This window comes from Amphiura filiformis, chromosome 9 (genome assembly GCF_039555335.1).
Source record: "Amphiura filiformis chromosome 9, Afil_fr2py, whole genome shotgun sequence".
Lineage (NCBI taxonomy): Eukaryota > Metazoa > Echinodermata > Ophiuroidea > Amphilepidida > Amphiuridae > Amphiura > Amphiura filiformis.
This window is the reverse complement of record NC_092636.1, coordinates 20,028,419-20,051,163: the sequence shown is the minus strand read 5'-3', so window position 1 is coordinate 20,051,163 and position 22,745 is coordinate 20,028,419. Positions and strand designations below refer to the sequence as shown.

At 36.9% G+C, this 22,745-nt stretch overlaps 2 long non-coding RNA genes across 2 annotated transcripts; one reads left to right on the top strand and one right to left on the bottom strand.

The window, feature by feature from the left end:
• The first annotated feature begins 253 nt into the window (after window positions 1-253).
• LOC140160730 (uncharacterized) lies at window positions 254-6,205 on the top strand. Its single transcript, XR_011860007.1, has 3 exons — window positions 254-405; window positions 3,051-3,221; window positions 6,076-6,205. It is a non-coding gene; the product is annotated as an uncharacterized lncRNA (long non-coding RNA).
• Window positions 6,206-15,154: 8,949 nt separating this feature from the next.
• On the bottom strand, window positions 15,155-18,513 carry LOC140160729 (uncharacterized). The gene is made up of 3 exons (XR_011860006.1): window positions 18,391-18,513; window positions 17,793-17,891; window positions 15,155-15,708 (listed from the first exon to the last, which is right to left on the bottom strand). It is a non-coding gene; the product is annotated as an uncharacterized lncRNA (long non-coding RNA).
• Between the last annotated feature and the right edge of the window lie 4,232 nt (window positions 18,514-22,745).

The window sequence follows — 22,745 nt, the reverse complement described above, 5'->3', positions numbered from 1 at the left end:
TTGATTGGTCGGATACAATATCGTTGTTTAGTCGCTTACACAAACGTTAATGTAGTGAAAACATGGACGTGGTATATAGAAAGATTGCGTGACTCCAAATCCGTAAAAGTGAACTCCCAGCATTTTGTGGGAACTGGAAGTCAAATTGCTTACAGACTGGGAGGGTCCATGTATTGGGTTGATTTTTAATGCTATGTAATCTACATTAACAGTCGTTCTCCATGGACCCGAGGGAGGGTCTACTGATCAGCTGGATTGGTATATATATGTACACACATGCGAAGAAGAATTCCAGTCATCTTATTCTTTCTAGTGAATAATTCATCCACTAATATTACTTTTACTGATATCCTGGCATGCCTGGAGAAAGAAAGAGGCGTCGTTAGCAGCTATCACCTATATTAAGTAAGTACTTCAGTCTAAAAATATGTGTGACGTGTGTTTAGTAACTTAGCCGGGTAACAACATGGGTAAGCTTAAAGTAAACATGATAAAGATATTTAGCATTCTCTCGGTCGGGGCTGTTCCCGGGCATGCCGGGGACTGTTCTATCTATTGCACTATACCTACTTCTGACGTAGGGGCTGTGCAATAATTATGAGCCAGGGGGGTTGCGGGGTGGGGTGGGTGCGATGTAAAATTGCCACCCCCTCCTGGAAAAAAAGTCCACTTGTACAAAATAAGCACCCCCCTAATGCCCTATAAAAATTCCTGGCGGTAAAATGGGGGGGTGCCAAGAAATTTTATCGAGCCGAAAGGGGTGGGGCAAGCAATTTTTGGCAAGCCGAGCCGAGGGGGGGGGGAGCAAGTGATTTTTGGCACACATGGGTGCCTTGCTCGAGAAGAGATAGCCAAGAATTTGTTCACCGATAGCTTCACATTCTATAGGTATGCCAGGCAAACACATTTGCTAGTCAGCCAAATTCGCCGACAATGTCAATGCATTTTTACATAGAAATTTAAAACTTGTGCCCGAAGAAAGAAACCTACATAAATATGTTTTCTATACTTCACTTGACCCAAATATATGATTTTTTATGGTGATAAGTCACTCGCACATGGAATTTTAGAGGATTTTGATAGCAGTTCCATTAAAAAAGCTGCTATCATAATGAGACTAAGATCTAGAAACACCCCCGAAATGCCGTTTTGGGGAATTTTGCTAGCTGTATCTTTTTGACATTGTTTGATGAAAGTCAATCTTTGACAAGATGTAACTTTGCTATGGAAAGTGCTATGAAAAAAAGGTTCAGTTTGGGCTTTGTTTACTCAAGGGCTTTAATTTGATATATAAAATGATGCAGTTTGATGGCAAATTTGAATTCACCTAGCATACCTACATTCTAGAGACCATTGCATTCAAAATCTAGTCGGATTCTCTGAAGCATGACACGTACCGTGTAAAGCAATGGAAGTTCAGAAGTAAAATAGTAAATTACACAGCTGATCACGACAGACAATCGCATCAAAAATGTTGCTAAAATTAAACTTTAGCAAAATTTTAGACTGTTCAAAATAGGCAAATCTTGCTCAAAAGATACCGTACTGTAGTTGAAAATACTACTATCAAAATAACTTTCATCCAAATTTCAACATTTAAACAGAATAAATATAACAAAAGATTGCACCGCTGTCCCACCGAAAAACATTTTAGCAATGCACTCTAGCATCGAATGCGTAACTATCGTGTGCAAAAAAAATTTGAAATTCGAAGCTAGAGTTATCAAGTAAGGGGCGCCTTTTAAATAAAACACTCTAAAATGGCTTTATAAAGGAAAACAGTTACGGAAACACTTTGCCAATTTCCTGCTCGCTGCGTTCACAACAAGTATCATGTAGATTACGCTTCCTCAAATGTGTTGAAGTGCCACATGAAATAAAAGAAAACAGCAAAGTGCCACTCAATGGCTGCTTTAGCACCTGGGGTGGGGAGCCAGAGGGGTGTGCCCCCTGTGAAGCTATCGATTAAAAAAAATTTGAGGTGCAAATGACGCCATTTGGTGCAATATTTTGTACTATTTTAGCCGTTGGTAGAGGACATAAAAAAGGGCAGAATGGCAGTCAGGAAGGGCATATTTTACCTGTATCAAATTTCGTGTCAATAAAATACATCATATAAAAAATTCGATATATACATCATGCATTATCTATAGTATATTCCTTTGCTAAATCGTAAATAAAAATTGAAATGTAGAATATTGGAGATATTCCTGCTGGATGAAGTTTGATCAAGGCATTTGATTTTATTTTTATTTTATCCATTCTGAGGGATAAATCACAAATAGTACCACAAATAGTCTACAATCAAGGAATTTAATAGTTGGTACACCTTGACAATATGTTGGAACTCTTCATTGCCGCTCTGAGAGTTAAGTGAAATTAGTATAACTATGTTTGATGAGAAGTACATACCTTCTCCTTTCCTCTTCCTCCCCATTCCCCTCAATCAATGTTGGGGAGACTGGAGAGCCCAATGGAAAAAGTGCTTTCATCAACATTGAACTGGGGGAGAGGGGTGGCGATTTACATTTAGTATGCCTGAGTGTACCAACATTAATTTCTTTGATTGTAGGGCTTAGGCAGCCAGCAAATGTTACACACCCAAATTTGTACACGTCCAGTTTTTGCCCACATGGCCTATACTTTGTACACAAATGTTTAAATTTACACACCCAGTTTTTTCAATTTACACACCCAAACCTTCAAATCTTGCCTAAGACCCTGCAAAGTGATCCATGGATGTTCTTTAATAAAATTATTTTTTATGTGCAAATGCCCCCTGCCCCCTAGTAGTGCCACCACTGTTTAGAACTGAGGTATACTTTTATTTAAACATTTGATGAATTTAGTTGTACAGCTGTCTTTCAAAAGTTTCTTTAAGGGTGGTTATTAGGAGAAGGGAACTAATTATGGTGAATACAGTACCTGTAGGCTACTTGTGTGACGTTGACAGCTAAATAAATTTGAGCCAATTTTTTAACTTTCATTCAATCTCCATGAACTTTGCCAGTAAGTGTTATAATTATACTGAACTGTTTTACTACTTCCAGATGGTGGAGCTTACTCCAGGCATGGCAGTGTTTGTGTTTCCAAGTACACTGGATATGGAGAAGACATTTGCAAAACTATGTAGAAGATTGATGGATGATTTTTACAGTGGGGCAGAACAGGATTAGATGTGATCAAACAAGACCATGAATGACACACACCAGCCATTGTTGGTAAGAACAGCTATTCCCGTATATATGTTTCTTTTCATGTTGCCTGGTGTAGCTAGGGGGTTGTGCGCCAAGGGCTAGGATACAAAATGGATGTGCCCCAAAGCTGTGAAAGTACCAACTTGTCAAAATTATCACTTGGTCATTTTGTGAAATGCAATTACACAAATATCTAGAAACAAAATCAGTGGCTCCAGAATAGGGTACATCTCGTGCCCCCCATCACCTCATGTCACACAAATTTCTTGTCCCCATTGCAAATTTAAAATTATTCCAAAGTCGTTTTGGGGTCAATAGCCATACCATATGCATAAGGCAGCTATTTTATTCATGCATTGTGTACATTACAAATGACTGCTGTACTAGTAACTTAGTCCTTACTACTATCAATGAATAAAAGATGATCAAAATAACAGTCTTACTCAAAAAATAACAAGGCCAAGTTTATGTAAACAAAATTGGCTGCCATTTGCTGTCTTTACTGTGTAATTGTGAATACATAACGTTACTGTTTTTGTGCCAACTTTGACCTGTTAGGCTGATACTACTACAGAAGAGTGATCGCACATTTGCACATTTATAGACCTTGCTCAATTTGATGAGACAGCAGTCACAGCACCCAATATGTTAAAAGAATGGAGGCTGAGGTTCTTCAAATCTTCAGATGGGAGTTCTCAGCAGAGGTGGTTTATATCGTGAAGTTGTGGATAGGTAGTGGTGAGCAAACTCAGAAGTTTAAAATTCTAGAGCATTGTAGATGCTAGGCCAGATGAAAGGCAAAGTATGAAGCAGAATGACGTAAATAATCATGACACATATATGCCTTATTGGAACTGGATTTGGGAAACCCTCATCAGTGTCTACAGAAATGACTCCATCTGCAGCCCTTGCTGTGCAATGTGCATGATCCTTGGATCACACTTCATATTCCAGAGATATGGTCCTGATTTCCTTTCCCCCAGAATGTTGAGACTCTGAAGCATACATGTACCAAAGCATCACTCAATGACATTAATGCCCTCAATATCAATGAGCGTTGAGCATGGAGTAAAACCCAGCTCTGATTTCCTGCGAGTGCCAATCGAAGATATCCAATCTCAAGATTTGAAGAACCTCAGCCCTCTGGCTAGCCCTCTAAGTTTCCTCCCTCATGACCAGCACTTGAATCCTATCACAACTTTTGGGCTTGGCAAGTCCATGATCAGGGATGTAGCTACAGTGGGCGGTGGTGGGCGGTAGAGCCCACCAATCGGTTTTGGAGCCTATCACTCGGCTCCAATTTTAGCATTGGAGCCCACCACTCAGAGGCCAAAATTGCAGCATTTTATTGAATTAGTTAAGAATTTGGTCTATTTTGGCAAACAATTTCCACCTGGGAACCAAGGGAGAACAATGCCAGTGCATTGATTGGTCACCCCAGGTTAAATAAGAAATAAATAAATAAATAAGAACAATGCCAGTGCATTGATTGGTCACCCCAGGTTAAATAAGAAATAAATAAATAAATAAATAAATAAATAAATAAATAAATAAATAAATAAATATGCAAGATTTTCATCAAATGCCACCCAGCACTGAAAATATCCTAGCTACAACCCTGTCCATGATATGACCATCACAGACTGTGGCTGCTTATAATCATGTGTTTTAAGTTGAACAATCAAGCTCAGGTTGTGCCTGCGAGCTCGTATGGCGAGACAAGGCTGTTTGGCGGTTCGTAGACTGAGCCCAAGTTCAATTTTTCAGCATACGCACGGTCATTAATAGCTGTAATCTGTGGCCCTCACTGACTTCATGAGCCCAAAAATAGTTCAAGCAGGGAGGAAATCTTAGAAGGCCTTGAACAAGGCTACCCTCGAGCTCATCAGGCCTGTGTGTGTTTTCTCATCAAATTGAGCAAGGTCTAGATGCAAGTGTATGATCTCAAGTCTTTAGTATTATCTGCCTAACAGGTCAAAGTTTATAGCACAAATAGGAAAGTTATGAATATTTTAGCAATTTCACAATTACACAGTAATGACAGCACAAGGCAGCCATTTGTGTTTACATAAACTTGGTCTTTGTAGATAGCTCCCTTATGTTTAATTTTGAGACAAGTATGCTTTTTTAACATCTTTATTCATTAATAGTCCTAACTGCATGAACTAAAATGCATAAGGCAGCAATAATTTCTAACATTAACATTAGGGTATGGTCATTGACCAACAATTTCAGCATCACGGAGGCCCCTATTATGATTTTGGAATAATTTTAAATTTGGTATGCAGTAATATATTGACCAATGGCATGTTTTGAGACTAGGGACAAGAAATTTGCTTGACAAGAGGGGCATGAGATGCACCTTACTCCAGAACCAGGAAAGGTTGGGACTGGGGTGGCACCCAGCATACAAAATATGGCCGGTCAGTCGGCCATTGGCATGTAACTTTTGGCCTGGCCGGAAATTTTCTGACTGGCATCTAGTTGGCTGGCCGGTAACTTTTTTTTAAAAGGTCAAGCCTGGCTGGCCTGTAACTTTTTGAGGCATATTTCGAACACTGGTGGCACCCCTAATATACGCCACAGTATCGTTGTGATGAAAATGAGATTTTAATATGAAAATTTTAATGTACACAAAATCATATAGATCTACATCATGGTTTGTATTTACACAGTGCACTCAAACTAGCAATTTTGAGTTAAGATGTTATGTCCCTGAGCCCTTGATTTCTTGTTTATTAGGAGAAGGGAACTAATTATGGTGACAATTAATTGAAGATAATATATACAATGATTTGGTACATTGTAATAGTGTTTTAGGAATGAGAACATTTCAACAGAGATATGTCAATAATAATCGTATTTTTTCTATCCACAGCATACACACTTGCTTCACAACTTGATGTGGATACTGTTACAGAAGCCAAGCGAGCATCTTAAAAATAAGGAATACATTTACCATGTTTACAGGGGTTGCTATCCCACAATAAGAAGATCCAGAAGACATCATTGTGAATCTTGGAACTCAGTACCCTCCTCAAGCCACGTCAAGCTTCACTATTTTCTTCTTCTTCTTGGATACCGCTTTACGATGATTAAGTTTAGACTTATCAAAATGAACTTCTGGGTGAAGCTTGAACTAATAAAAGCATTCGTATGATTAAGGTTAAACTTGGCTTTCGCTTTCAGGCATTATTATCGTGAACCGATGCATGGTGACAAATTGAACGCATAAATGGTGAGACAATGAAAATCCTTTTGGATGCATGGTGAAGCTTGGCCCAACAGAACACTTTATATAGTGAAAGTTGACTTCAAATTTGTGAGCAAAAAGTAAGCTAATCGAGGTGAAGCTTGACCTCCAATATCAGTTAAGGTGAACAAGGATGAATGCTTCAGGTTGGCTCAAAAGTGCTGAATGACCTTTGCATAAAAGACAATTTTTTGTGCATTTAGGGGGCTGTCATTTTCTTCAGAATGGGGTCATGATGAATATACTACGGGTCATACAAATTGTATACCAAAAATAGTGAGGGTCATAATTTTTTACACCAAAAAAGGAGGTTATAATTACTACAGTTTCCTTCAAAGAAGAATGGCACTTGTTTACATTTTGAGAGTGGGCACAGTGTAAACACGGTAGTAGGGTTCTGATCAGTGGCGTAACTAGGTTTGGTAGCGCCTGGGGGAAAGAAAAAAAATTTGCGCCCCTACACCCCCAGAATATCTTAGACGTGGGAAATTTGTTAAACATTTGCGCGCGGGACGCGCAAAATTTTGGACAAATAAGGCCTACCACTAATTAATTTTGGTTACTAGAAGTTGAATATCGGTCTTAAAATGTTCTTTCAATAGATTTTGTGCTGAAAATTTTGACTTTCATCGCTTGGAGGGCGCGGAATCGATGCTGAATTGGTCAATTTGGTGCCCCCTTAAGGGTAGCGCCCGGGGCACGTTGCACCCCTCTGCCCCCGGTAGTTACGGCACTGGTTCTGATTGGCTGATTCAATCGTCTGACAAACATAAGTACAGACGTGATAATTTGATTGGCCGATTACGCGCCTTAGACATTGGTCTGCACAAACAAAGCTCCTTGTATATGTCGCTCATTAACAGAATAACAGGGCATTCGCGTCAATCTGAGCAAGGGCTGCCGTTCTTCTCTGAAAACGAGTGAAAGGGCGTGTGACTTTAAAAAATGTGGGTGCCCTACGAGCACATTTACACTTTCCATCACAAATTTTACAATCTTTAGTTACAATGACAAAATAATGTTCCTGTACTGTGCACACCTTTCCATCAAACACACATTTCTTAACTTTTTTGGAAATTTGTCTCTGGTATGCGTACAAAAGGGCGGTCATCAAAATATTCCGCCAAAGATAGGGGGTCACAAAATTTTCAGCCCACGATGGAAGGGGTTCATAAAAATCGACTCTGCTCACTGACATATTCATGACCCCTCACCTTTGTTTCATAACCACTAAGGCCAAATAAAAAAATAAACATGTTTCACGTCCTCCCGCTTCCTTTTTGAGGTTTCTTCAATTATATTTTTATTTTTTGAAATTCAGTTACAACTTTTCAACAAATATGTCTAGGAAGTAGAGATGCTTTCTATAGTCTAAAGGTTTATAGTTAGAGGGGGCCTATCTCTCAGAACAACAAATAAAAGAGGCCTCCTCCTTTTTCCAGGCATTATTGTATACGCTAAAACAGCTCTAATTATGGGTATTTACACTGATTTTGCGATAAAAAATACAAAATAAAAAGGCCCCTCTTCCTCCTTTTTTTCAAAAACCCGGACGTGAAATATGTTTATTTTTTTACTTGGCCTAAGGTGTAGGACATTTTTTTGTTTTAGCTATAGCCCCCACTCCAGACGTATTTTTAATTGGACTTGCTCAAGTGGCATTTTCTATTTTATTACACAATTTGTTGCCATTTTTTATGAACTTGTAAGTTCTTAAAATAGCCTAAAATGAGGCTATAGCATCCATAATTAACAGCCTTCTCTAATATTAATCTCCATAGACTTTACATGTAAAATGAAAAGGTCCATAAAAAAGAACGGTAACAAATTGTGTACTAAAATTTGCACAAAATGCTAATTGAGCAAGCACAAATGCAATGCACTAGTTTTCGTGAGGGGGCTATACGAAATATTTTTATGTATTGTATATATATGGTCTTTTTAAAAATAAAATGTCCATCTGAAACATAGGTGCCCTCCCTGCCCGAAGAAAATAACAGCCCCTTAGCAGCCACATATCCTGGCTATATGCACCTGGTCAACTTTACAAGCAAAAGTTGATGGTAAACTTTTTGTTACACCCTGTATATCCCTTTTCTGTATCTTTTGTGTAGTTATGTCAATGCTATTGTTGATAGTAAAGTAATTGTGTATTTTTGTATCACACAGAGCATACTGCATATAGTGTAGCACACTGAGCAAAGTGCATGCTGCTCTCTGCATGTATCATATTAAAAAGGGCATTTTGTTTGTATTGCATGGTTTGCATTAACCAATTTTTTAGGAGCTTCAAAAACATGCATTCATAATGATAGTCAGAAATGAGTGAACTATTTTGCATCTGACGAACATGTCAATCCTCACCACGGCCTGTGATATGTTTTAACTTTAAAAGCACACAATCAGAGACAATGGCCAATGATGTCTGAACTTTAGGAAGGAAAAGGGCAACTTTTCTAGGAATTGTTTTCTAGCATTAGTTTCCTATTACTAAGACCTAACTTTTTAGAGAGTTTGTATGTTTAAAGGTAAAAAACTAACCATAGGGCATGCTGTTTTCCGATGGGTTAGAAATTTCAATCATCAAGAAAAAATGTATACAAACAAACTGTTTCTGAGTTTGATTGACAGGTGAACTAGGCCTACATTGTAGTATCTTTCTGGCAATCACAACATTATGCCTTATATGTAAAAAAATAACTATCAAGCACGAATCACATGGTTTTATTTAAAACAAACTCATCGTGACTATAAAAGCGATTAAAAACACCCGTCTCTCAACGGGCGACATTCAAAATTCCTGGGCGCTGAAATTGTCGAGTGTAATGACAATTGAGTACTGGTACAAATAACCATTATGTCATTGCACTTAGACAGATTCAGCGCAGGAATTTTGAATATCGCGTGTTGAGAGCCGACTTTTTTTATTCGTTTTTATAGTCAATATGAGTTTGTTTTAAATAAACCATGCGATTCATGCTTCATAATTATTTTTCTAACATAAAAGGCACAATGCTATGATTGCCGGAGACTCTGATTTTATGCATCATTTTGTGCATATTGGCATATGTGAAATTTATTAAGTTATTTTTTTTTTGTTAATAAGGCCGATATCAAAAAATTAAAAAACTGTTTCTAGAATGTCGTCTCAAGATAAAAAAAAGTATTTTTGTGTTATGATGTAGCAACAAAGGAATATTCTGTCCCAAGAGGTATAGGCAGTAGTATTAACTTCAAGATCATTCATCCATGGTAGAAATATCATGCGATGAAATTTGACCAACCTCCTTTAATGTTACTTACACCTAAACCTTGATGTACATTATAAATTGAAGGCTTTAAGGTGGTATGGTACTACGCCCCTTGATAAATTTTGTGACTAATTTTGCATTTTCTTAAAAATTACTACACTCTGGTAACAAAAGTTATGTATAATACTTCACTGACATTTCAGTGATTGAAGACAAGTGGTTCATTATATAAAGAAATGAGGTACATTCTAGCGGTACCTCTTTTCTTATCATCAATAACATACCGCTTGTCTTGAGTCACTTAAATTACAGTGTAGTAACTGGATTCCTTGCCCTATAATATACATAACTTTTAATTGTTACCAATGTGTTATTACTTATAGAGAAAAATGCAAAAATAATCGCAAATTTATCAAGGGGTGTAGTACCACCTAGGTTTTGCCCGTAATGGGCATTTTTCAGTTGTTTGTTTCTTTGTGAAAAGGCAAAACTCTAATCATTCATAATTTTTAAGTGCAAGTATTGTATTCAACCAAATAGCTCTTTGGGTGCTTACACAAGACAAGCGGTTTGATACTTGTGATAGAAAATGAGGTACATGTACCGCTAGGATGTACCTCATTTCCTATCATATTTACTGAACCGCTTGTCTTGATTCACTGAAATTTCAGTATAGTAATTGGATTCCTTGCCCCAATAATATACATAACTTTTGTTACCAGTATATGTTATTAATTTTTGAGAAAAATGCAAAAATAGTCACAAATTTACCACAGAGGTGTAGTACCCCCTTAAATGGGTTATGATCAAGTTTGAAAGTTCAATGACCTTTTCCCACTGAATGCAAGGTGTTGTTGAAATGGCTCCATAGCCTAGATTAATAGTGCTATTTCTCAGCCAAATATGGCAACTTGTAGTGCATATGAACTGAAATCATTGGATTTTGAAATGTTTGCAAGCTCCGAGACATAGCATTTTTTGGAAAATGGCATCAAGGGTGTATTAAATTCATATTGTTTCGATATCTACGCCCGGACCCCCAACTCAACACAAAAGTTGACAACCATGAGAGTTACCAAATTGCGTGGAAAAGGGTTATTTTTTACCAGTAGCAAGGACCTTGAAATTGGCAAAATTTCGTGAAATTTGACAGTGAAATTAGCATAATAGGGGTATTTAATTTGCACTGTCCGCGATATTTTGATAAAAAGTAATTGAGAAAATCCAGAAATTTTATGTCAATATTTAGTGTCATTGATAAGGGGTGTTTGAAATTCTAATCATTGAAAGCGGATGTTTGAAATTCTAGTCATTTAAAACCGCAAAAAAGGGGTTGTTTTTGGCCATATTTCGTCCTCGATTTTGCATGAAAAAGGGGTAATTTGATGAAAAATCATTGCAAAAGGGGCTTTTGAAAGATTTGGTAACTCTCATGGTTGTCAACTTTTGTGTTGAGTTGGGGCCGGGTATCTACGCTAGTCCTGTGGTGAGTCTGTTGGCATGATAAAACAATATAAAAACTTGATCTCGAATTCGAAGCGATTAACTGAAACACTCCCGGGGAAACAATTCAACAAATGGGGACGCTTTATAGTTATATATTTAGTAAGTTGTTATTCGGCACTCTGTCATGTTATAACAGTATGATATACTAGTAATACAATACAAGTGGCAAATGATGTCAGTAATTTATATTCAACAAACACATGTATTACAAATGGAGATAACTTTATTTAGCAAATAAAAGATATTAATGATTAAGTACAAACTTGTGATAAAGTGTGTTTTTCATTGTTATTATTCAAACACATTGTTATACACCAAATGGGCTATTCAGTTGAAATCCATACACCCCTATGGAATACATGACCTTAATCTTTGACACAGGTGATGTAGATTTCAAGTGGAGTCACCCATTCAGGTAACCACAATTGAAATTCACACTCCCTGGGAGATAAAGGTCATATCTTCATATTGGGCTATTCCAGTTACAATCCTTCCACAGGGGAGTATGTTTTCAAATGTAATTGGTCAGGGTTAATTATTTTGAAACCCATACACCCCCTGCATTATGGCTTTACCTATAGACCACTTGACATCAATGTTTATCAACAAAGGCGAGGATTGGTCTTTCGATTTGCTCGAACGAACCGCTTCACAGTTCAATGGCTTTCTTGTACCATATGAAATGTGGTGGGAGATTTAAAATACACACGCCCTGAGCAAACTACGATGCGCACGCACAATGCAGGGCAAAGAACAATGGAAAGTGCCATAATGCGTGCGCATACTGCCGGGTAATGACGTCACATGTCAAGTGGTCTATATCTTCCATAGATGGAGTGAGTATTTCAAATGGAAGTTACCCAACTGTCTATTCTATTCGAAAACTCATACTCCATCTGTGGAAGACTTTGGCTAAATCTTCCACAGGGGTAGTGTGGATTTAAACTGGAATAGCCCAATGACCAAGTGGATGGTGGGAATATTGGCTGCTCATGATAGAAAGTGTGCAAATTATTACCCCAAGGTGATCTGGAGAGTATATGTCTACTATTTTCCAAGACTGAAGGTAGAAGGAAAATAGTAGGCCTACATTCTTGAGTCACTGAGGGGTAATGGAATTCAACATTCCTGAATACAGATCAGTCAAGAAGAAGATATCAAGGTTACTATGTTGGTAAGGGACGCACCATTAGATTTCCAGGGGGGAATGGGAGTTGAAAAAAAACTTCGCCCACTAGTGAGACGAAAAAAAAAAACTTCACCCGCTAGTGAGACGAAAAAAAAAACAATTTTGCCTCACTGATGAGTAAAAAAAAAATTCCCCCAACCAACTTTGTATAAAAGTATACATTAAAATTGAAAAAAAAATATCTAGCCTTTGGAGGCGAAAAAAAAAATGAAACTACACAAATGAAAACCCATGATTCCTTTATTATTATATTATAGGTCATACACACATGTAGCTGGTTTTAATAGCAAAACAAAAATCTACCAGAACTTTTCTTTCTGAAAAAATGCTTTTTGGGAGGCCTATCCATGTATGTGAACCACAGACATTGGTTAGAGATCAGTGGGGTAATCTCCCGGGTAATGTACTATCCAGCGCCATAAAAATTTAAAAATATCTAGGACCCATTTTTTTATTTTTTTTGAATTCAAGTTTTTAAATATTAATAATTTAAAACAAAATTTTGGCCCAAGAATTTTTTGTTACGATGTACGAAAAAGAAGTGGGCCAAAAACTGTTATTTTGGGATTTTGGGCGAAAAATGGCATTTTGGCCCACATTTGACCTCACAGATGAACTTATCAAGTCTTTGCCATTCTAAATATGTATACTTTTATATACTTTAGACCAACAATTTAGAGGCCCGAAAGTTTCCATAATTCCAGGTTTCAGACCAACCTTAAGGGGTATTACACCCCTGCCCAATTTTGTGCCTATTTTTGCATTTTTTCTTACAAATTATAGTGCATTGGTGACAAGTAAGATATGTATATTATAGGGGCAAGGACTACAACTACTGCACTGAAAATTCAGCAACTCAAGGAAAATAGTTATTGATTTATTGATCAAATATTGGTTTTCCCTCATTTTTGACTGTAAATCCACAACTGTTGTCGGTGCTGAAATAAAATTTCCAGTGCATTAGTTGTAGTCCTTGCCCCTATAATATACATATCTTACTTGTCCCCTAATGCGCTATAATGAAAAATGCAAAATATAATTAAATTTGGCAGGGGTGAAGTACCCCTATAAAGTTGGACGTTTGAAATTGTAAGTGCAAAGTGTAATGTGTACAAAATCTTGAAAACGTACATGTTCATTTAAAAATGATTTGATATACCTGAGAATTATTTTCATCTTGTAGCGATAGACAACAAAAATATACCCTTCAAATATGAGAATGAAGTTCAATGAACCATGTTATTATATAGCCATAGCTAGTGGGGGGGCAGGTGGGGCACGAGTCAGTGGTAATAAGAAGTATTTACTAGGGAAAAAAATGGAGGAGAAAATATTTGGTCCACCCCTCTCACTTTGGTCAACAATTAAGTGAAATTGAGACACATCTTTAAAAAAGAACCTCTGGGCAATGTGTTCCCAGCAAACACAAAAATGTTCTTAAAACGTTTATTCAATACGTTTTAACTAAGGTAACACTATTATATAGATTTTTTTTCTAATTTAAAAGTCCATGCTCTCCTGATTACAAAACTGAAATTTTGATTTTAATCGGACATTCGGTTCTCAAGATATGGTCTGTCAAAATGGTACAAAACCAACAAATTGGCAACAACTTTCTTTTTATAATTTTCTTTATTTTTGGCATGAAGTGTTGTCAGGTAATTTTTTCATTATATATGCATGAATTATGCAAAGTAAAGTTTTCAGATACAATTATAAGAGGTATGGTAGTACTGAAACTTGGTACATGGGCTATACACATAAAATGCAACAAACCTATGGATGTATTTGGCAAATTTCCATAATTTGCATAAAAATAATTAGGACCCTAATCAACTTTTCTAATTAGTGGCCCTAATTGATTATGCAAATTGAAATTTGTCAAATGCAACCGTAATTTTGTAGCACCTTGTGCGTACTACCCATGTAACATGCCTCAGTACCTGCGGAATACTACCCTTTTTACATGTTTTTATTATTGCGGATGGTGTACATGCCCATGCAGGCCACAATGGGGTATATGTAGGCTCTTTATTATTATTATAAGTGATCACTATTGCCCAGGCGAGGACAAATTACTGACCAACTGTCCTGTTTTAAGCATTCCCTGGTTTTCCTACAAAATCATTATTTTTGTTGATGGGGATGGGTAAAAGCCACAGACTGCTACATGTATAAAATGATATAAACCCATTATAATTCTTTCCTAAATGACACTTGATAATTTGCATACCCTGTAGAGCGGTCACTGCCAGCCAATCCAATTACATAGCCCATCTCCATAACATAATAATTCATTTTATTTTAATCTTCCTTGAAACTAGCTTTTTTTTCTTTGAAAAAACCAAATTCTTCCTCAAAGGGGTAAAATTATTTCCTCCCCTGGTGTGTGTGTGTGTGGGGGGGGGTGAATAATAGAAGAATAGACAGCCCTGACATTTATTTGATGTCTGTAATCATACACTTCAAAGTATCAAAATTGAAATGTGTTCATGGTTATCCAAAGCAGTGTGTCAAATGTCAATAAACTTCCTATAAATATAATACATAATTAATGTCTCCGAGTCTGTTTACATCACTTGAAGAACACTGAATTGTCTCACTTAGAATCTGCAATTCCTTAACTATTGACACTCATCATAAAGCCAGTCATCAACAAAGTGTCATATACACCATTTCACTTCAGTTGTGCTGATGTGGTTTTACACAGCATAGCTGTGAACTGAAAATGTCTGCTGCAGCCTTTATTGTTGTTTTATAAGAAGAAATATCTTCGCTGTCTGTCTCTTTTACCTGCTCTACGAACAGTTTATTCAACTTTTTGAGTCTTTGAGGCTCTTATGACTTTCTCTTGAACACATGAATTCACAAACATAAACAGCTGGATTGCTGTATCTACAAAGTATACTCTACATGTACATTATTCCTGGGAGTTGAAGTTGAGTTGGTAATTAATATGGGATAAAATCCCTGTAGCATGTTGCATGATACTTCAAACCACTAGCACAACACAGTTTGTCCGGTCCTGTAAGCTGCTGCATGCACCTTCAGTCTTTGCTATGATTTGTCATCTACGGCTTTCGTCAATTTCTGTCTTATGAAAGTACAAGATGTCAGAGCCCCTTGGCATCTCAATCTGCTTCCTTTGTGGCAGGGTATTTCACTTTGTTGCAGACAATGCAAATATGTGACAGCACATCTTTGGAGTGCTGCTGTGGCTGTTCAGTTGAACAAATACTTAACCGTTATATGCAAGTAGATGTTTTTTTCTTGGGAGTACATCCTCATCACTGCTTGTGTCCATGTCAGCAACTGCATTTGAGATACAAAACAAATGCGATTCAGTGTATGTGTAAAATATTGCCAGCATTATCAAAATGAAACTCGAAATTTTAATTCCCGACCAAACTGCTTATATTGCCAAACAAAGGGTTTCCATGTGTTAGCCTAAATGCAATGTTTGTGATGCGAGAAATTAACATATAGGTGAGTTTGTCTAAGGGGTACTACACCCCTGCCCAATTTTGTGCCTATTTTTTGTATTTTCTCAAAAATTAGAGCGCATTGATTGGTGACAAGTAATATGTATATTATAGGGGCAAGGACTGCAACTCTTGCACTGGAAATTTTATTTCAGCACAGACAACAGTTGTGGAGTTACAGTCAAAAATGAGGGAAAACCATTATTTGATCAATAAATCAATAACTACTTGCCTTGAGTAGCTGAATTTTCAGTGCAGTAGTTGTAGTCCTTGTATGCCCCTAACATATACATATCTTACTTGTATCAAATGCGCTATAATTTTTGAGAAAAATGCAAAAATAAGCACTAAATTGGCCAGAAGTGCAGTACCCCTTAACCTGACCGACTGACAACTGTAAAAAAAATTCTGCTGAGTGTGATTTTTTGTTTCAATCAATGTGCACAAAGGGGTATATGACTCCAATTTGCCACTAAGTTTGCTCAATCTGTGGGAAATGTTGATTACAGCGAGAAAAGTGAACCAAAATATTTTGAATTTCTCGAAATAGGCAACATTTGCTCGAAAAGATCAAGTAAAATAATTGTCACAATATTTTGCTAAATTTCTGACATAAACACAAAAGTTCTCCTGTGTTGAAACCATGAAACGCAGAGTAAAAATGACTGCACTTACCACCTACCGTTTTGATATTTTAGTGTTCTCTATCGTAAACTAATGAAGCTCTCAGAGCCCAATTTTATGCTAGACTGGAGTGCGGGTGGGGCAGCCCCCCCAATTTGCAAAAAGTATACAAAAAGCCCCAAAATGTAATAATTTGCAAGCGATTTTTAAAGCTTTTTTGGTCAAAATTTGTGGAAGAAAGTCTACTTCACAAAATTGCCCCCCAATCAGCACCCCCACAAAGAATCATGGTTACGGTCTTGACAAAATAAACATCTTCCCCATAAATCCATTATCATATTATTATTAGCCTGGGAATGCATAAGTTTCACTTAGAGGCTTTGCAATAATTATGAGCCCTAGGGGAGGGTACCGTATATATATTTTTTTTGGGGGGATTTTTTAACGAGCCAAAAGGTGAGAGGGCAAGCAATTTTGGCTGGCTGGGAATGGGGGAGGTACAATTTTGGCATACATTTACAGAGCACCCTTTAAATTACACATGCTAAAATAGCAACACACTACAGAAACGTTTAATAATGTACAATTTCCTCCTCGCTAATCATGTAATTATAAATCTGAGAAAGTTTGCAAATTGGGAACCCAAAAATGTGGCATGTGCAAAGGGGGAAGGGGAAAAGATTTGTTGGCAGGCCGAGGGGAGGGGGGCAATTGTTGCTGAGCCAAGAAGGGGAAGCGATTTTTGGCCAGCTGAGAGGGAGGGGCAAGCGATTTTTGGCACATATTCATGCCGGGCCGCCTTTAAAATAAAACGCTCTAAAAAAAAGTACCGAAACGCTTTTAATATGCAAATTTTCTAGCACGCTGCACTCGCAACATGATCTAGGCCATTTAAGGTTTGCAAATTGGGATCCCAAAATTTGACATGTGTAAAGTTGAGCAAAGATATTTTGGCGGGCCGGGGGGGAGGGAGGGAGGGCAAGCAAATTTTTGGCGGGCCGAGAGGGGGGGCAAGCGATTTTTGGCAACCGTTTGGAAATCAGGGCTCACAATTTATTGCACCGCCCGGCCATCTTTTAGAATACCCTGGTACCATCTTTTTACATTCACAGTGTATGTGTATGGGTCGTTCATAAAAGATGACATTGAAAATCTGCAGTGGTAGGTAGGGTATTCCAAAAGAAATCCCACCGCCCCATATTGCACACCATTGCACACAGCACAGCCCCAATAGTACACATATTCATAGCTGGCTTCATTTTCATGCTTTATATTAAAATCAAACATTACCTGGTTCAGGTTGAAGTTTTTGTTTCTTCTGCATCCTTTTGACCTTGTCTTTGTGCGCCGGGGTACGAACGATGTGTCTTAATGGTTATAACATCTTCTCTGGTGTGCTTATACATGTTATAATAACTATGATAAAGACTGCCGAATTTTGATCGCAACGTTTGTGATTCTTGTTTGAACATTATGCTATAGCTAGGCAAAATAATTCCATTGAATGATTATAGGGACTAACATTCACGGATAACTGGACAACAAATTTGAGCAGCAAACAGTCAGAAAAGTAGGAAAGAATTGCCATAATAGTGCATGATCATGATGTGAGCTGAGTGATCTAACTTTTCTTCGCATGTTTGACCTCTGTGGGAAATTCCCACTATGTAGTCTCATTCATATTACTTGTGCACGCTAAGCGCAATAGGACGTTAATAGGACGTGACCTGAGATCGTACGTAATGATACTGATAAATATTTATATTTTTGGGCTTTAAAATGGCTGAAAAATGTCTTTTTTTCTAAATTCTTGCAAATATTGCAAAAAGCAACAATAAAAATTAGGTTTACTATGCACAGTTGAAGTAGAATTGTCATAAGGAATTACTTTCTGCCTCAAAATAGATCACGTGTCATCATGGGTCAAGGACGAATAAATAAAATGGCGTGCCATTTAAAACCATATTAATTATACGAGCTAGCTCGACTTTCTACCAGAATTGGACTCAAAATAGACTATAAAAATACCGTAAACGTTCGCCTAATGGCGCTTTTGGATTCTTAGAAATGTGAGGGCGCCATCCTTGTAAAATCTCAACAGCATTAAGGATACGTGTATGTTAACAATCTGGACATAATACCTCAGAAAAAAATATCGTGACATGACCCAATACTTAAGGTCACTAGGTTAGTTGCTAGAGCAGCAAATGTTTTGGGGTTTCTTCAGGTATTCTTTTTTAAAGTGCCATTGGACTTAATTTGTAAAACTCATTTTGGTAAATCTTTTTATAACATTGTAATTTCTTGATATTTTTTTAATATTCTTCAGTTCAAAATTACACCCTTCTATTGTCTGACCCATTAGCTCAGTCGGTAGAGGGTGCGCCTTGAATGGTGATTGGTGAATGGTACTTGCTCGAATCTTGATTTCTGCCCCCACTTTTATGTGAAGAAGGGTCAAGAAATGTTTTTGGATTTTGTCCCCATTTTACGAACGAATATTGTGAATTTTTTTAAATTTAATTTTAATTTTCTTATTTTTTTAGGCACTGCGAACAAACGGCAACAAAAACCGCTGACAAAATTTGCTCCACCTGCTACCTATCAATGCGTGATATATTCCGCTACATTTAAGTTAAATGACCTTTGAAAAATAGAACGGCCTCAATGTTTCAAATTGTGTAACTACATTACTTTATTCATTTATGCATTATAAATGATCAGCTATTTTTTTCTTTTCTTAAAAGGCTCGAACCCAAGTGGATTAGACCATTGATCATATAACTATCAGACCACGAAGTAGTTACGTAACTCCGTGATGGTATCGGAACCAAGCACTGTTTGTATGGCGATCATTACAATCACGCTATTTTGGTATGCCTTTTTTGTGTACTGATTGTTTCGATCGTGGTTCATTACTTAAGCGCGTGATCCCGTTGACATAGTAACATTACGTAACTTCGATACCGGGCTTCGATACTGAATAGTTTTTGAGTGCACATAATATGGAAAGCCATGGTATTCAGTATCGAAGTTACGTAATGTTACTATGCCAACGGGATCACGCGCCAGAGTAATGAACTACGATCGAAACAATCACCACACAAAGTATATGGTACTCGAAGGATATCAAAATAGCGTGATCCGGTAACCAAGAGAATTACGTAACCACTTCGATGCTGAATTGTGTGCCTTCCAAAGCGCCTTATAACATGTGTTGTGGAATCCTAGCCAGTATTCAATGATAGCTATAGAGGCCTTGCGTTTATCGATTGGCTCCAAACAAAGGATTTGAACCGGTTCTTCCCCGTATTTAAATCATGGCGCAGTGCAGTCCATTCAATCAAATGTTGTCATCAACCTATTTGATCGTAGTGCATTTTATTATGTGTGTGAGACGAACTGTCGCGGTAGATGCAATCATGCTTTTGTTGAATGCATTTGAGTAGTCCGCCATATTTACGGGATGATACGTCATATGGACAGCCTCTATTCAGTTGGTCGTTGTATGATTAATTTTTGTTCGTTCACTCATTCAAATTTTATTTATATCATTTGAAGACTGAGCCTATTATGATACATCCTCCGTGGAACAGTTTCAAACAAATATAGCTAGGGATTATCGGGACAGAGGTTATCTTTTGAATCCTCTTAGAGGGCTATCATTTTTGTCGGAAGGGGGGTCACAAATTTACAAAAAGTCTGCGTCAATAAAATTGCACACCCCCTATTTCGGTAACAAAATTGTATTGAAATCAGTCTTTTTGAATAAAATAACACACTTTCTGTGGTCATCGTGTGACTCCCTACATTTTGGTCATCAAACATTTTATGACCCCCTCCTATTATTCTTTCCAAGACTTTATGACCCCCGTATATTTGGGCCCCCCCCCCCCCTTTCGAATAAAATGATATACCTCTAATGGCCACTGATGCATAGGCAAGGACACTCGCGCGAATTGAAAGACTTGTCGCACGCGACAGTTCGTCTCACACACACATAACAAATGCCTATACAATCAAATAGGTTCATTACAACATTTGATTGAATTTGATTGAGTTACTCTAAAATGAAACGATAAAAACAAAGAATCATGAAAAAAGACACATACAAGATAAAATAATAAAATTATATAAACAATGTTAAAGATAAAATCAAGAAAATAGAGAATAAAATTTCCACAAATCAGAAAAAAAAACATTGACAGACATCATAATCTGTCAGAAATTACTGCATGAGATTCGAACCATCAATCTTCTCCACAAGTTCTCTTTATCCTCGCACTATAGTCTAATGCTCTGCTCACTGGGCCACAACGTATCAGGTGAATGATTACCGCATTTATCATGAACAAGTTTGTTCGATCTTGTTCATAATTGTATGTGTCGATAGGTGTCAACCTTTAACTACACGTACCCTTAATGATCAGTGATAATAGTCGGCTTTTACAGGGATGGCGCTCTCTCATTTCCATGAATTCCTTAGCGCCATTAGGCGAACGTTTACGGTAGTCTATTTCAGAAGAAAATGGAATATCTAAACTGCAGGCACTCTGAGGAAAAACAATGTGAGTATAAATATCAGAATTACCCCAGAAACCGACGTTTTTCACGAAACATCTAGACTGCCAATTTACGAGAAACAATTTTCTCGCTTTTTACATGTGTCTCACTGTGTTTATATCACTTGCAAACTTCGGTAGCAACCAAAATATACACATAGAGTGACTTGAATAAAATTCGGTTGTAATGCGCATAATGTTTGCAAGAAATGCCGACGGTCAGACCAAAATTTTGAGCATGTCATTGTGAAAACGATTCTTAATGCGAAAACATACATAAAACCGACAGAAAACAGCAAAATGGGAAGACAAATTCGAGTGTAATATTTAAATGGAAAACTCGCAGGTGCTAAAACCATACTGAAATTTTGTGTGTATGTATGTATAATAACTGTCCAACAGCGATTGTTTCTGACATTTCTCTTTAATGAAAAATGTGAAAAAAACCGATTTTCACTAATTTGCCCCAAAAATCTGACCAGATATAAAAGTTAGTAAAAAAAGAGTATACATGACATGTACTGACCCATGGCAGTTATCACACATGATAATGAGTGTAGGGCATCTTTACTTTTCGACAGGGGCTACCCTGACCAACGTCGCTACCCCAGCCCTTAAATAACATTATGTTAAAATATTTGCACTCAGCAAACACAGAAATGTTCTTAAAATGTTTTTTTCAAAACATTTTAATAACATTAAATGTCGGGTTATATAAAGGTCATGAAAACGTTTTTAAAACGTTATTGCAAATATTTTGGGCAAACATTTTTCGCAAAATATTTTTTCAACCCCAAAATAACATTCTGTTTAGAATGTTTTGTATCAAGTTTTCAAAAATGTTTTTGGAATGTTATTAAAACGTTTTATACCCTTTATATAACCCGATATTTAAACGTTTTCTCTAAAACGTTTTTTGTTTGCTGAGCAGTAGATTATCAAAAAATGATTTTTAATGTTATTAAAACGTTTTATACCGTTAATATACCCTTTATATAACCCGACATTTAAACGTTTTCTGACAACCTTTTATAACCTTTTGCGAATGATGTCAAAAACGTTTTGTGTTTGCTGGGTTCTTCCTCCATTCCGTCCATATGATGATGATGATGATGATGATGATGATGATGATGATGATGATGATGATGATGATGATGATGATGATGATGATGATGCTGTCAACATTATTTTAAAGTTGAGCCCTGGAATAGGACTTATATTGTCAGTAAACATCAATCAGATGGTCTTAAATTGAACAATATTTATAAATGTAAGCCAGAAAAAATTGAGTAAAAATTACGAATCTTTGTTCTTTTACTGCAAAAAGTGCAATCCATAAAATAATAAAATCCTAGATTTATTTTGAAATAAATCTAAGAGCGAGGAAAATTTCACAAAGGTGAACATAAAAATACTATGTATCGTAAGTCGAAGGATATTCACCGTTGAAAATCCAAGACCTGTAACACTTTAGATTAAAATACATGCCTTTGGAAAAAGTAGAGTATAAAGCCCGGGATATAGCCACATTAGACAATGTTTTAGCTAATGTTTTGCAAAAGTTATATCTTTTCAGTTTCGTGAATTTCAATATCAGTGCATGTCTATCATTAAAGTATTTGCTATACTTAATGTAGTATGGAGCGATAGAATCTCTAGAAGGTCACGTTGTATGTTCATA